The 12,130-nt window shown below is 45.0% G+C and overlaps 1 long non-coding RNA gene across 1 annotated transcript in view; it reads right to left on the bottom strand.

Moving 5' to 3' along the window:
• Positions 1-10,142, bottom strand: part of LOC121094864 — a 35,049-nt gene extending 24,907 nt beyond the window's left edge. Inside the window, exon 1 of the long non-coding RNA XR_005829951.1 lies at positions 9,776-10,142. This is a non-coding gene — a long non-coding RNA (uncharacterized LOC121094864). The remainder of the gene's footprint in view (positions 1-9,775) is intronic.
• Between the last annotated feature and the right edge of the window lie 1,988 nt (positions 10,143-12,130).

Raw genomic sequence — 12,130 nt, 5'->3', positions numbered from 1 at the left:
TCACCCAAGGCTAGGGGGCTGGAATTTAAGCAAAACAAAACAAAGGGCGGGGAAAAAAGCAAAATAGAAGAGAATAAACAAGAAGAAATGAAAAATAGGGGGCAGTTAATTCTGTTTGGGGATATATTTTTTTGTTTGTTTGTTTTGTTGGGTTTTTTTAACAAAACTACAGAACTGCAGGCAAAACCAAGGAAAATTACGTTGCTCTTCCTGTGGAAAAAATATGAAATTCAGATTGAGAGAGTGTTCTGATCTGTCTGAGGTTGGCATTTTAATGGGGCTGGCTTCTCCAAGGCAGCCTATTACAGCCCCATTCAATAGTTCTAACCATTGTGGAAAAATGCCATGTGCCAACAGCTATTTTCCACAATTTTCTTCAGAAAATCTGAAAGAAATGCAGAAAATTGATTTGCAGCCCTGGCAGGGAGATAGAGAAACAGTAGCACAAGGCTGCAGGCCAGTAATTTATGTTTCGAATGTCACTGAGTACTTTGCCTGTAATTTCAAGGGAGAATGATAATAATTAAAAGCACAAACTCTCCAGTCATTTCTTACAAGGGAAAAAGCTGAACGTAGTAAGTGTAGGGATTTCTTCAAGTGCTTAACTTTTCCAGTGGAGTTTCAAAAATTAAATATAGTAATAATATCTGTCATCCAAAATTATCCCAATGAGCTTTCCAAAGTAGACAGGGGAAGCACTTCAGCCACCACTAAAATGCAGCCACTGCTTGGATGAAACGTGGCAGCTGTTTAACGACAGGCAGCCCTCCACGGACCCTTCAGCCAGAGACATGGACCAGCAGCTGAATGGGACATGGGACATGGCCCTGGGACATGCAGGAGCTGCCCGTGTTGTCACTGGGAGGGCAGGGAGGGCTCGTTCCTTCCAGCATGTCCCTACCTAACAACGTGAAGGGTGGTGAAGAGACACCTGAGCCAGAGATGAACAAAGGTCCTGCACCACAGATAGCCAAGTGGGTGTGACAACTTCCATCGGGACCTGCTCACTTGGATTTAGCCTGGGATCCCTTGCATGATGCTGTGTTGCATCATTAGATGAGTTTTTTATGAGGAAGCAGTCTGAAGTAAATCTGAACATACAGAGCCAGCATAGAGACAAGAATGTGAGGCAGAGTGTTATCAGAGCAACCAGCTCTATTTCTAGCTTAAAGTTCATGAGATGTAAAAGATTCCCTCTACACACAACATTGGTTCCAAAGATGACCTCTATACACAACATCAGCTCCAATTTGATGCCAGTAGTCACTGCTTGGAGTGTATATTCACCACACAGTGGTTACATATGGGGTACTTATTTAAGTTTGCACCAAGCCCAGGGCACTCCTGGGCTGGTTCTCTAGCTAGCTGGGATACTGATGGAATACCAGGTTCCAATTTAACTCCAGTTGCAGGTTACTTGCTCAGCAATAGAGAAAGAGGGAACGAATCACTGCAGCTAAAACCAGTCCTCTAATAGCCTTCCTGTGTACAAGTTCTTTGGCAGGAGACACAATACCAAACTGCAACCTATGGTTTGCCACAGCGAGATTTCCACAGGAGTGTCCCCCATGGGAGAGTCTGAATAAATGCTGAATTCACCTTCACCCAGTGTTTGACTAAAACTAGGTGTGCACGCTCCTGTGTGCACGGCCCAGGAGGAGGATTGTTCACCTGGCAAATAGAATGTTCTTTCCTATCAGTGGGAGCTGACGCTCAAATAGCAATTGAAATTGCAAAGGACACATACAAGCCACACGAGCATTTCCACTCGCTCTTTGATAAAGTTACTGTGAATTGAGTGTATGCACCTAAGAGCAAACTTTCTCTATTCTGCAAATAGGGATCATTTCCTCGGCAAATTATTTCATTTGTCAATGGCTTTCATCTATACAGAAAAAAATGCACTTGTAACTTTCCACATTCATTCTGACAGCCACGGGGATATTTCTCAAGGCTTTTATCACATCTGCTGAGACAAAAAGAGAATTACAAGTAGTACTTTATATACTTGAGAAAACTAAAGGATGGTCATATTTCTGTAGCTGATCTTAAATGGAGAGCAAAACCTAATTCCTGTATTTATGGAAACAATAAAATCAATAAATAGAAGAGAGATCGAAGAAAAAATTCTGAGCTGAGGAGAAATTTCAATTCTATTGTTTCAGGAATATGCCCGCTATATTAAGACTATATTTTGTCTAGATTTTTTCAAAGGAAATCACAGAATCTTTATGGGTACAGGCAATATCATTGCAGAGATAAATGGCTTTCAGATATTAGTTTCAGACTGGGTAAACATTAACCTTTTGACCATTGGCCGTTTGTCCACAAATCATAATGTTTACTGAATTACAAAGGAGACGTATGTATTGCTACATATGTTCACCATTTTGCAACAGAAGATCCTCCTGACAGTGTCTCATATTGATTATGAACAGGACTTCATATAGGACAGAATATAGTAAATTTGTGTATCAGTGCTGCCCCCAAACGCTTTCTTCCTCCAGAGTCTAAATCTTCATGAAGAATAAAAATAATTTTATACATCTTCTAATAGGTATAAGATTAGGTATTCCTTTTATAGGAGGAAAATTTTGGAAAAGTGTTTGTGAGTGACATAATTATGCCTGCCTGAGTTCGAAGAGAGCCTGAAGAAAGGCATAAATACCCGTGTCTTGTATTCATCTCAGTTGGGTATTAACTCATTTTGCTTCTTAGCAACACATGTAAGAAAGCAGAGGGTGATCTCATAAACTGCTGTGCTAACTTGTTAGAAATTCCCACCGGAAACATTCAGAAGGAAAATTATCCCCAGGGATCACACTTTGAAGTTCCCAGCAGCTTCCCTGGATACACTTGTACTCAGCACTGGTGAGGTCGCACCTCGAATACAGTTCAGTTTTGGGTCCCACTACAAGAAAAATGTTGAGGGGCTGGAGCATGTCCAGAGATGGGCAGTGGGGCTGGGGAAGGGCTGGGGCACCACTCTAATGGGGGGCGGCGGGGGGAGCCGGCGGTTTCAGCCTGGAGAGGAGGGGGCTCAGGGGGGAGCTGATCGCTCCCTGCAACCACCTGAAAGGGGCTGTGGGCAGGGGGGTCGGTCTCTGCTCCCAGGTAACAAGCTACAGGATGAGAGGACACAGCCTCAAGTTGTGCCAGGGGAGGGTTAGATCAGATATTGGGAGAAGTTTCTTCATGGAAAGGATGACCAAGCACTGGCACAGGCTGCCCAGGAGGCGGTGGAATCACTGTCCCCAGAGGTGTTAAAAGATGTGTAGCTGTGGCACTTGGGGACATGGGTTAGTGGTGGGCTTGGCAGTGCTGGGTTAACAGCTGGATTTGATCTATCTGAAAGAACTTTTCCAACCTAAACGATTCTATGATTTCACCTTGTGGAAGGGTAACAGCAGCAAACACCCCCTCCCACCCCACCCCGCGAGGAATGCAAAGCCCGTGGAAAAGATACCTGAATCTCCCTTCTGTGTGTTACTAGAGTGGTGATGTGCTTTGCTGGACACAGTAATCCCATGTCAAATCAAAAATAGTTGGTAAAAAGTAGATGATCCTATCTAGGGCAAGGCCTTTTGCTCATTCTTGGAACTGGTACACTCCTGAGAAGTGCCCTTTAGTACTAGTTTTTGATTGCACCAACACAATTGCACACGTTGCTGATTTAACTGAGGGCAGAATTTGACCCTCCAGCCTCGTTAGCTTCACACAATGTCAGAGATGCTTCTACCACTGGACCTATGTTCCAAGCCCTATTATGGTATGTTATCATATAATAATATGTGAGTAACGATTACTAAACATCATTTAATGAAAGGTTTTCTTGTTTTTTTCTGTTTATACTATGGCACATAATTTGAACCCTGGATGATTAAATGCTACATAAAATTTTCCAATACTAGCAATCCTGGGAGCATCTTTTTGAACACTTGGCAACCTTGTAATGGTTTGTCAGTAACAAGCATGCCCTAATGTGACATTCCACTTCAGCAGCCTCTCTGAGGTCTTTTTCTTTTTTTTTTTTCTTTTTTTTTTCCTCTCCATTGCAGCAAGGAGATGAAGACAGTTATCCAGAAGAAGCAGGTGCTGCAGCGTTGCTCCCTGTGGAGGTTATTGCAATACCCAGACGTCATTAGCACTGAGATACAGTACGTTGTAGTACAGTAAATGCGTCACGTTGCACCGGCTTCCATGGTACTCTAGTGCATCCTGCCATGTATCATCGCGGGGGTCTGTCAGCAAAGGTTGTTTGAAAGGGAGGGACTAGTCACGGTAAGCAGGAACTGCAGAGCGAAGAGGGAGATTGTAATCTTCCCCCCCCACCACCACCACCACCTTTTTTAGACACTATCTTCTTTTCTTTGCACAGACTTGGCATTGAAATAAAGGAAAAATACTGCAAATTCAGGAATCACTGGGTCCAGTTTAGCATAATTGTATAAACAGCAGTATTAGCTGAAATAAACCCGTTCTAAGTGATACTGAGTCACAACAACGTCTCTGATGGTGCACCAGCACTCCAGTGTTTCACCAAGGAAGGATTTAGCCCAGTTGCATTGCTCTGTGGGTGGCTGTTGGTACCATTTCTGAATATGCACCACCTCACCCAAGGGGAGGTAGATGTGACATGGACTCTTTCTTGCCATGTGGGAGAGGCTATACTAATTCTGGGGACCTGCAAGTCCCTTAAGCTCCTTGTCCCCAGAAAACCTTCCCCAGTTCTACAGCACAGGTGCCCACCTTAGGATGGCAGGGTAATTCAGGTCTGAGAGGATCTCAGGAGGGTCTGCTGGGTCAGACCAGGTTGCAGAGGGCTTTATCCAGCCTCGTCTCTAAAACCTTCATGATGGAGCTAGCACAGCTTCCCTGGGCAACCTGCTCTGCTGCCATTCTGTCCTCCTGGAAGGTGTCCCAGTGAAGGCCCCTTGTTATTGTGTCAGTAAGCATGCAGAGCAAGTGGAATTTACACCCTGAGTGAGTACAAAGTGATATAGCAAGGAAAGCAATTAGCAGGAGCATGCAAGATAAACCAGGGGTGAATTGGAGGGGTTTGTCTGCGTGGCTGTCTCAGATCACACCTAACACAGAGATAACCTGACCTAGCCTTAAACTTGCAGCTGGTCCCGGCGCTCGTTAGCTGAGTGTACAGTGATCGCTTTTGGCCACAGCCCCCTGTTGCTTAAGATTTGACCGTTTTGGTTAGAATAACTGGTTTGTTATTCAACTCCCTCTGTCAAGTTGCCTCCTCCTTCATCACGTAAGTTAATTCCACTCATTTTTACAACTTCAAACAGCATCATTTAATGTCTCAGCCAGAATGAACAGTGAAGTCTCTCCACCAAATTAAGCTGGGTTTGTGTAACTTCAGGTGAAGTCTGGATTGATTTAGTAAAATCTGATCTCAGCAATACCTGAGGTACTGGATAGTCTTGCTGCGCATGCAGGGGTAGGAAGGTGCTGCTAATACAGCAAGGAGGAAAACACAAACCTCTGGTACGTGGAAGTAAAAACAGGTAGAAACAGGTACTGTTAATGAAACTGCTCAGAACAAGATGCTGCTTCAGCTCCGTAACTGTAAATCCCAAGTAGGAGAAGGCCCCTGCAGACACCCTGTGCGCTGACGGAGCAGTCTGAAGTTACTCCAATCAACATCTGCTTCAGTGGGAGCAGAACTTGCCTCGGTGTTGTTAGTACAAGTCACAGTTTACACAGCATGAAACGTTTCAGTTTCATAATGAGGTTTGCATTTGAATGCAGGTCTCTGGGAATACAAGAAAATTTTATCTAAACTGATTTACCCACCCCTAACAGTTTTACCCAGCAGGTCTCAGACGCCAAGTGGAGATTCTCTAGTGGCTCTGCCTTGTGTATTCACAGGAGATGCCTTTTTTAATTCCTTAGCAATTTCTTTGTTACTGGAGGATGAGAATGAAAGGCTGGCTGAATGAAGGGAGGCACGACCCCTGTGTCTTAATAAAATAAAGTCCTCTGGGGTTGGCCCAGAGGTTATGCTTCCATTGCCATGGGAGAGACCTGGATTAATTCCTGCTCTGGTCCTTTGCTCCGAGGCAGTGGTGCAGGGTGGTGCAGAGGTTTCAGGCAGCAACGCTCAGCAATGACCTTTCTGATTGATTGCAGGGCAGGGTGGATGAGCCCCGGGGGGACCCAGCCCCCCTCAGCTGGGCAGCATCACTGGAGGGGAGCAGGGACAGATGACAGCCCAGGGAAAGACATAGGAGTCAGGGCTCTTTTGGGGGCATAGGAGTTGTCCTCAGGTTTAAAAAGCAAAAAGCATACAAAGTGACACACCCCGCTGCCACAGCTAGGCAATATGTGGGAAATTCAACAACATATTATTTGCTGGAAAGAAAATGAAGTCTTTTTTTAAAAAAAAAGAAGTGTGGCTCTCAGTGAAAACCACGTTTATAAAATTTCAAACAATGTATGTTTTGTGGTTGTTGGGACTGAGCACAGCACTCCTCACGGAGCTTTAAATCATTTCATATGAATGCAAAAGCCCTCGCTGCTTTGCTGAATCGAGAGATCTCCAAAAAAGCCTGAATGTGAAAAGAAAAGTAACAGCTGAAAATTCCAGCCAGCGGGTTCGAGTTTTCCAAGGCCTGTTTGCTTTGGCCTGCCGCTGCCATTCCTTTCTTTCTTTCTTTAGAAGTGTGAAACTGGTTGGTCGCTGGTATTTGTTCTGCGGTTTGCACTAACTGTTCCATCTGTGTAAACTCCAACTTGCCAGCCTGGGAGTTTAACAACACTTTCCCTTCAGCTGGAAGGAAAATGAAAGTCCCATTAAGTGGCACTTTGAAGCTTTGCAAAACACACTGCGTTGAGTTTGAACGTAGAGCGGGAAGGTCGGCTCGTGCCCGAGGCTGCTCCTTGCCGTTAGCACGGGATCAGCCCAGGCTGGAGCCAGCAGCGGGGCTTGAGGGCTGCCCGCTCAGCACCTCGCGGCGTGCTGGAAGTGCATCTGCAAACCGAACAGCTGAAACCTACAGAAACGCAAGGACAACCACGTAGCCAAGCCACCTACGACTTTACTAGCAGTATCTCTTTGTCATGAATTACCAAGATTGATCTACAAAAGTGTTGAGGTTCTAAAATGATCTCTTAGGCAGCCAGGTAGGAGTTAAATGCCTAAATATCTCAGTGGGTCTGCTTCCTAGCTAGTGTTGCACATTAGAATTGCTGGGTTTCTTGTCCTGGATATCCAGCTTAGTCCTGAAGTGAGTCCAGTTCCCCTCCTATCAACCAGTTCAGCTGCGCCCACCATGATTAATTTTTTGATTACCTCTGCTTTTTAGGATTGACAACATTTCTATGTTGGTATTGTCATACCAGGTCATTACTATAGTTTATAGTTTATGTCCTGTGGATTGCCAAGCTGCAATTTAAATCAGAGTTCAGCTTTCAGACAATCTTTGTATCATTGACCAAGCTTTGGGGAGCATAAGCTGAGGAGCAGCCAACTCCAGCACCCCACTACTGTGATGGAGGATGGACTCATCCTGCTGTGTGGGATTGACCTTGACGGAGGATTGAGCCCATCCTGGCAGGGCTCCGAGTCCAGCTCCGATGGCACCTTTCTGCTGTTGGGCCAGTTATAATCTAGAGCTAAGTGTGGCTCAGTTCTTGTTTAAAGAGAAAACAACAACAGATCCCTGATTAACTGCCTCAATGAGAACACCCTCAGCCTTTCACCTGCACAGAAAAGACAGCTGAAATGCTGGTTTGTCTCCCGTTTTCACACTGCTGTTCTCCTGACCCGTGGTGTGTATTTGTCCATTCCAGGGTGCATCAGCCCTGCCTAGATCGTACTCCAGAGCCCTGGGCACAGGCAGCCCTCTCCCCTTCCTCTTTTTTTCATGTTGCTTTCTTTTGTTTCCTGACTGCGTGCTTAGTGAGGGCATGTTTTCAAAGCTATGCGTGGGGTTTAGCTGCCTGAAACCTGTTATGGCTAACAGAGAAGCTGTGCTGCTAATACACAAGTAATACTTCGAAAACGTGTAGTAAAATTCAGGATCAGCTAATGCACAGGAGAGGGGTATATTGGCTCAGAAAAACTCATTGCTGCCGAGAAGAAATTCATCAGATTCCTCTAAAATAATGTTTCTGAACATTCTTATGAACTCCCAACAGCTGTTGAGTTCAATCATGTTTACTGCTTACCCAAAACTATATTGTTGTTTTTTCATAGAAAATTTAGAGGAGGGGAGAGCAGATTGCAAGTGTTTTAAAGAAAGCTACAAGCAACACTGGAAGTAAATGTATTTTTGAAGATGACTTTCAGTAAATAACCAGCTTACTGAAAAAAGCCTTTTCCTGAAATTCAAACTAAAAAAATCACTGAACATTTTTCAGATTTGTCTTTCCCCTGCTGCCTTTTTCTGTTTAAAAACTAATTCTTTTCAAATACTTTTTAGTTCAGCTGCAAGATCTTATTTCTGCTAAAAATAAATTTCTGTTGAAAAGTCCATCCAGCTTTTCTCTGTGAGGATTCAGGAGATCTCTTCAAGAAATGTTAGCAAAATGTTCTGTCACATAGTCTCTGCTGTAGGTAACCAGAGATATTTGTTCTCTGAAGAAATCTCCATCGCACGGTGCAGACACCTTTCTTTTTTCTGCACTCGAGCTCAAAAGCCTGTACCTGCCAATGTACTTTGACCAAAGAAAGGTCAGTTGTGCATTTGCATAAAATCGAATATATTTGCATAAATCAAGCTGCAAATTCCTATATTGCATTGATCTTGACTGCATATTCTGATTTTCATGGTGAGACGGGATGAGAGGCAGCAACAACCAGTTGTAAGAGTACCTGCCTTAAGCTCACCCCTGCCTTGAGGGGAACAGAGATCAATCCCCGAGCCCACCTGAAGGCTCTCAGATGTCAGTAACACCACAGCAGAGAGTCAGTTCTGTTTCTGTTCAGCTCATTGGAAGCTGAAACACACTCCTTTCCCCCCATTTTTCACCTGTTCTGCTGTGCAGAGCTCTACTGAAGTCATGGAAGCAAACCTGTAGGCCTTCAGAGGTCCACATACGCGAGAATTCAGATTAAACTATCCAAAACCAGCCTCTGCCAAGATCATCAGTAAATTACAATGCACCTGAGATTTTCATACAATAAGTTTTAGTTCATTTAAGTTTACCCAAGGTGGGAAGGTCATGATACATTTAGATCCAATATTTTGCCTGATTCGATGAAAGTGGCAGAGAAAATTGAGACTCTCCTGACTTTAAGAACTTAAGCCTTCAAATTAATTTCAAATTCCAGGAAATATCTAATAAAAACACTGCAGCTGGCACTGTTCAAATTGCCAATATATTCAAAAGCAATTTAGAAGTGCCAAAGTGATGACATGCCAGGGCAGCCCCTGCTACTGCTCTGAACCCCCCGTGGCACCAAGTCCTGTGCTGGAAAGTGGAGGGGCCAGATCACCCCCTCCCCATGCTGACCTCTGACAAAGCTTTTTCTTAAACAGCCACCAAAGCAGCTCCACAGTGGCCCTTTTGATAAGGCATATCATTCCCTTCACCCTTAAATCCACCTGAATATGAGAGTTACAAGAGAATGGACCTTAAAAACAGACTCCTGTAAAGGAACACCTTTTTGTTGTTGTTCAGAGAAGAATCATTTCTTATCACAACCAAAAATTGCTTTCAAACTTTGCACCCAGGCTGTGCAAGGCAGGCAGGATTAGCTCTTTGCAGAAACCTTCTTTTTAAGCTACAAACAGTGCAAAACATTTTTATTTACCTGAATGCTGACCAGTTAGCTCAGAGAGAAGTGACTGCTGTCAGCTCTGCTACGCTGAGTAGAAATCCAATGGTTCATCCAGCCCTCTTTGCTTTGATCCGCCCTTCCTGGGTATCGCTGCTGCCCATGCTCACAAGCAAAACAGGCAGCAGAGCCCACCGCATCAAACACCCACAGCAGCACAGGCCACCAGTCTGCATACTCAAACAGGACACACAAAAGCACCCAGCCAGCACCCACACCAATGCCCAACACCCCATAGCTTAATGCACTGCTTATATCTAATTAAGGGTACCAGGCAGGATCCCCAGGCAGGTGATCAGAATCAGGAGGCACCAGAAAGCAATAAAAGGAATCACCTGGAAACCAGCAGAGTTTTACTGGGGGGGAAGGGTTTGGTTTTCTTTTTTTTTTTTTGCTTCTCACCTCACTTACACCTCTGCCCTCTTTTTAGACCCATGTTTAGGTTAAAAATTAGCTGTTACTCATTTTGGCATGTGCGTGCCAAATGGCAGGAGTTCCCAGGGCAAAGGCTCTTCCTTTGAAGTCAGCAGCCAGAGGCTTTAGGGCACTGTCCCAGACCTGCTGCTGCTGGTGGTGGTGGTGGTGGTGGTAACATGGGGCTCTCCCTTGCACCTGGGTGCAGTGGGACACAGGACAGCCCAGGCTACCCACGCTGCTGATGCTTCTGCCTCTGCTTGAGCACACACTGATTTGTGGGCTCCCTGCAGTGGAACTGCTCTGTGAGCAGCTTTACCAGCTACGGCTTGATGGAAGGTTTTGCAGAAGTGTAGGACCGCCGTGGTGCTGACATGACAAATGAAAGCAAAAGCAGCTCTTGGCCTGGGCACAGAAGCTGTTTATTACCTGCAGCTGTGATGGGCTTTGGGGGATGCAGTTTAGTGCAGCACTGTGAGCTGAGCTGCTCTACATGAGGAGAGCAGATCCTGTATGTGCCGGGGTCTATGCTTCCTCTCATTCTGGAGCAAATCTGGAGACATCCTACCAGGTCCATGGAGAACCTGTCTCCTGGTTTCTAGAAATTCTGCTCCAGCAGGAGTAAGCTGATGTATCTGCACCTGCACGAAACAGTCTTGAGATCTCACCCATCCACCACAAATTAAGCAATAACGCTGTAAGAAGGTGATAGGTCATAAACTCAAACCTTTGATGCTATCAAGCACACTCATTCCTACTCCAGTATTCAACAGAAGTTTTTGGAAAGGTGAGATAATGACTTGGGAATTGCAGCTGGCCTAAGCACGGCACGGTGAAATCTCTACCAGTACTAGCTGAGAGCGTGACACATTTAAACCAGATCAACAGCATATTTATTTTATTATAATCTTGTAATAACAACAATGACCTCGGTGCAGGGTCTTTTGTGAGCACTAGAGATTAGCTGGGGTTAACGGTCCCCAGGATGCTGCTCTCTCCAAGGCAGTGATGCAGATGTGGAGCCTTTTAAAAAGATTTGTTACTGACTGCTGAAGTCTCCATGTCACAGCACCATAAGATCTAGGTATGTTTTTTAACAAGCCAGTTCTGGCCCTCCAGCACCCCATGCATTGCCTCCCAGCCAAAACTGCTTGCTTCTGGTATTTTTAGCAGCGCGTCTCTTCTCATTGCAAGTTTGCTTCCTCTGCAGTTTTGTAGCATGTTGCCTTCCATGCTGGTAGGGCCAACATAAGGGGAAGTAGGTGGGGAAATGCCACTCCTGTTCCTCTGCCAAAAGCAGAGGAGAACTCTGCTTTCTATCTTTAGCTTGGGGGAAGCAGCATTCCCTCCTGCTTCCCTTTCCTGCGCTGCTGTGCAGCGAGGGCTCCCCGGCGGTTCGGTCCGTTTCAGCTGGATGAAGGGAGGAGCCGGTGGCTGTTAGTCAGCTTGAAGACACTCAGTGCTTTTCCTTCTGCATGCCTGCCCTTGCACTGCTGAGTCTCAGGGCTTTTGCACCGCAGTGCCTGTAAAAAGAATCAGGCCAAGGGAAGTGTGCATAAACTTCAGACTTAAATTAAAAAAATCTGCCTTTGCAGAATGATTAAAAACAAGAGACCATTTAAAAAGCGTTCCCAGGATTCTGAAAGCATCAAGAACATTTTGGCACCTCTGCTGTCCATAGTATCATGGTGTATTTCCTGAGTCCACTATGTGATGGCTTAGCTCCTGGCTAGATAATTAGCAGACAAATATCCCATAATGCAGAAACATCAAGTCATTATCAGACCCTGGAAGAAAAAAGTAAAATCAAACTAAATACAAAATAAAGCAATATCCTACAAACAAGTGATCTGCCTGATACCATCCTTCTGCTGGAGGCATCTCCATTAAGTTCCAGTGACAGCAGATGAAAGGCAG

Source organism: Falco naumanni, chromosome 10 (genome assembly GCF_017639655.2).
Source record: "Falco naumanni isolate bFalNau1 chromosome 10, bFalNau1.pat, whole genome shotgun sequence".
NCBI classification, from domain to species: Eukaryota; Metazoa; Chordata; class Aves; order Falconiformes; family Falconidae; genus Falco; species Falco naumanni.
Note: the sequence above shows the minus strand (reverse complement) of the source record. Positions and strands in the feature narration are given on the sequence as shown.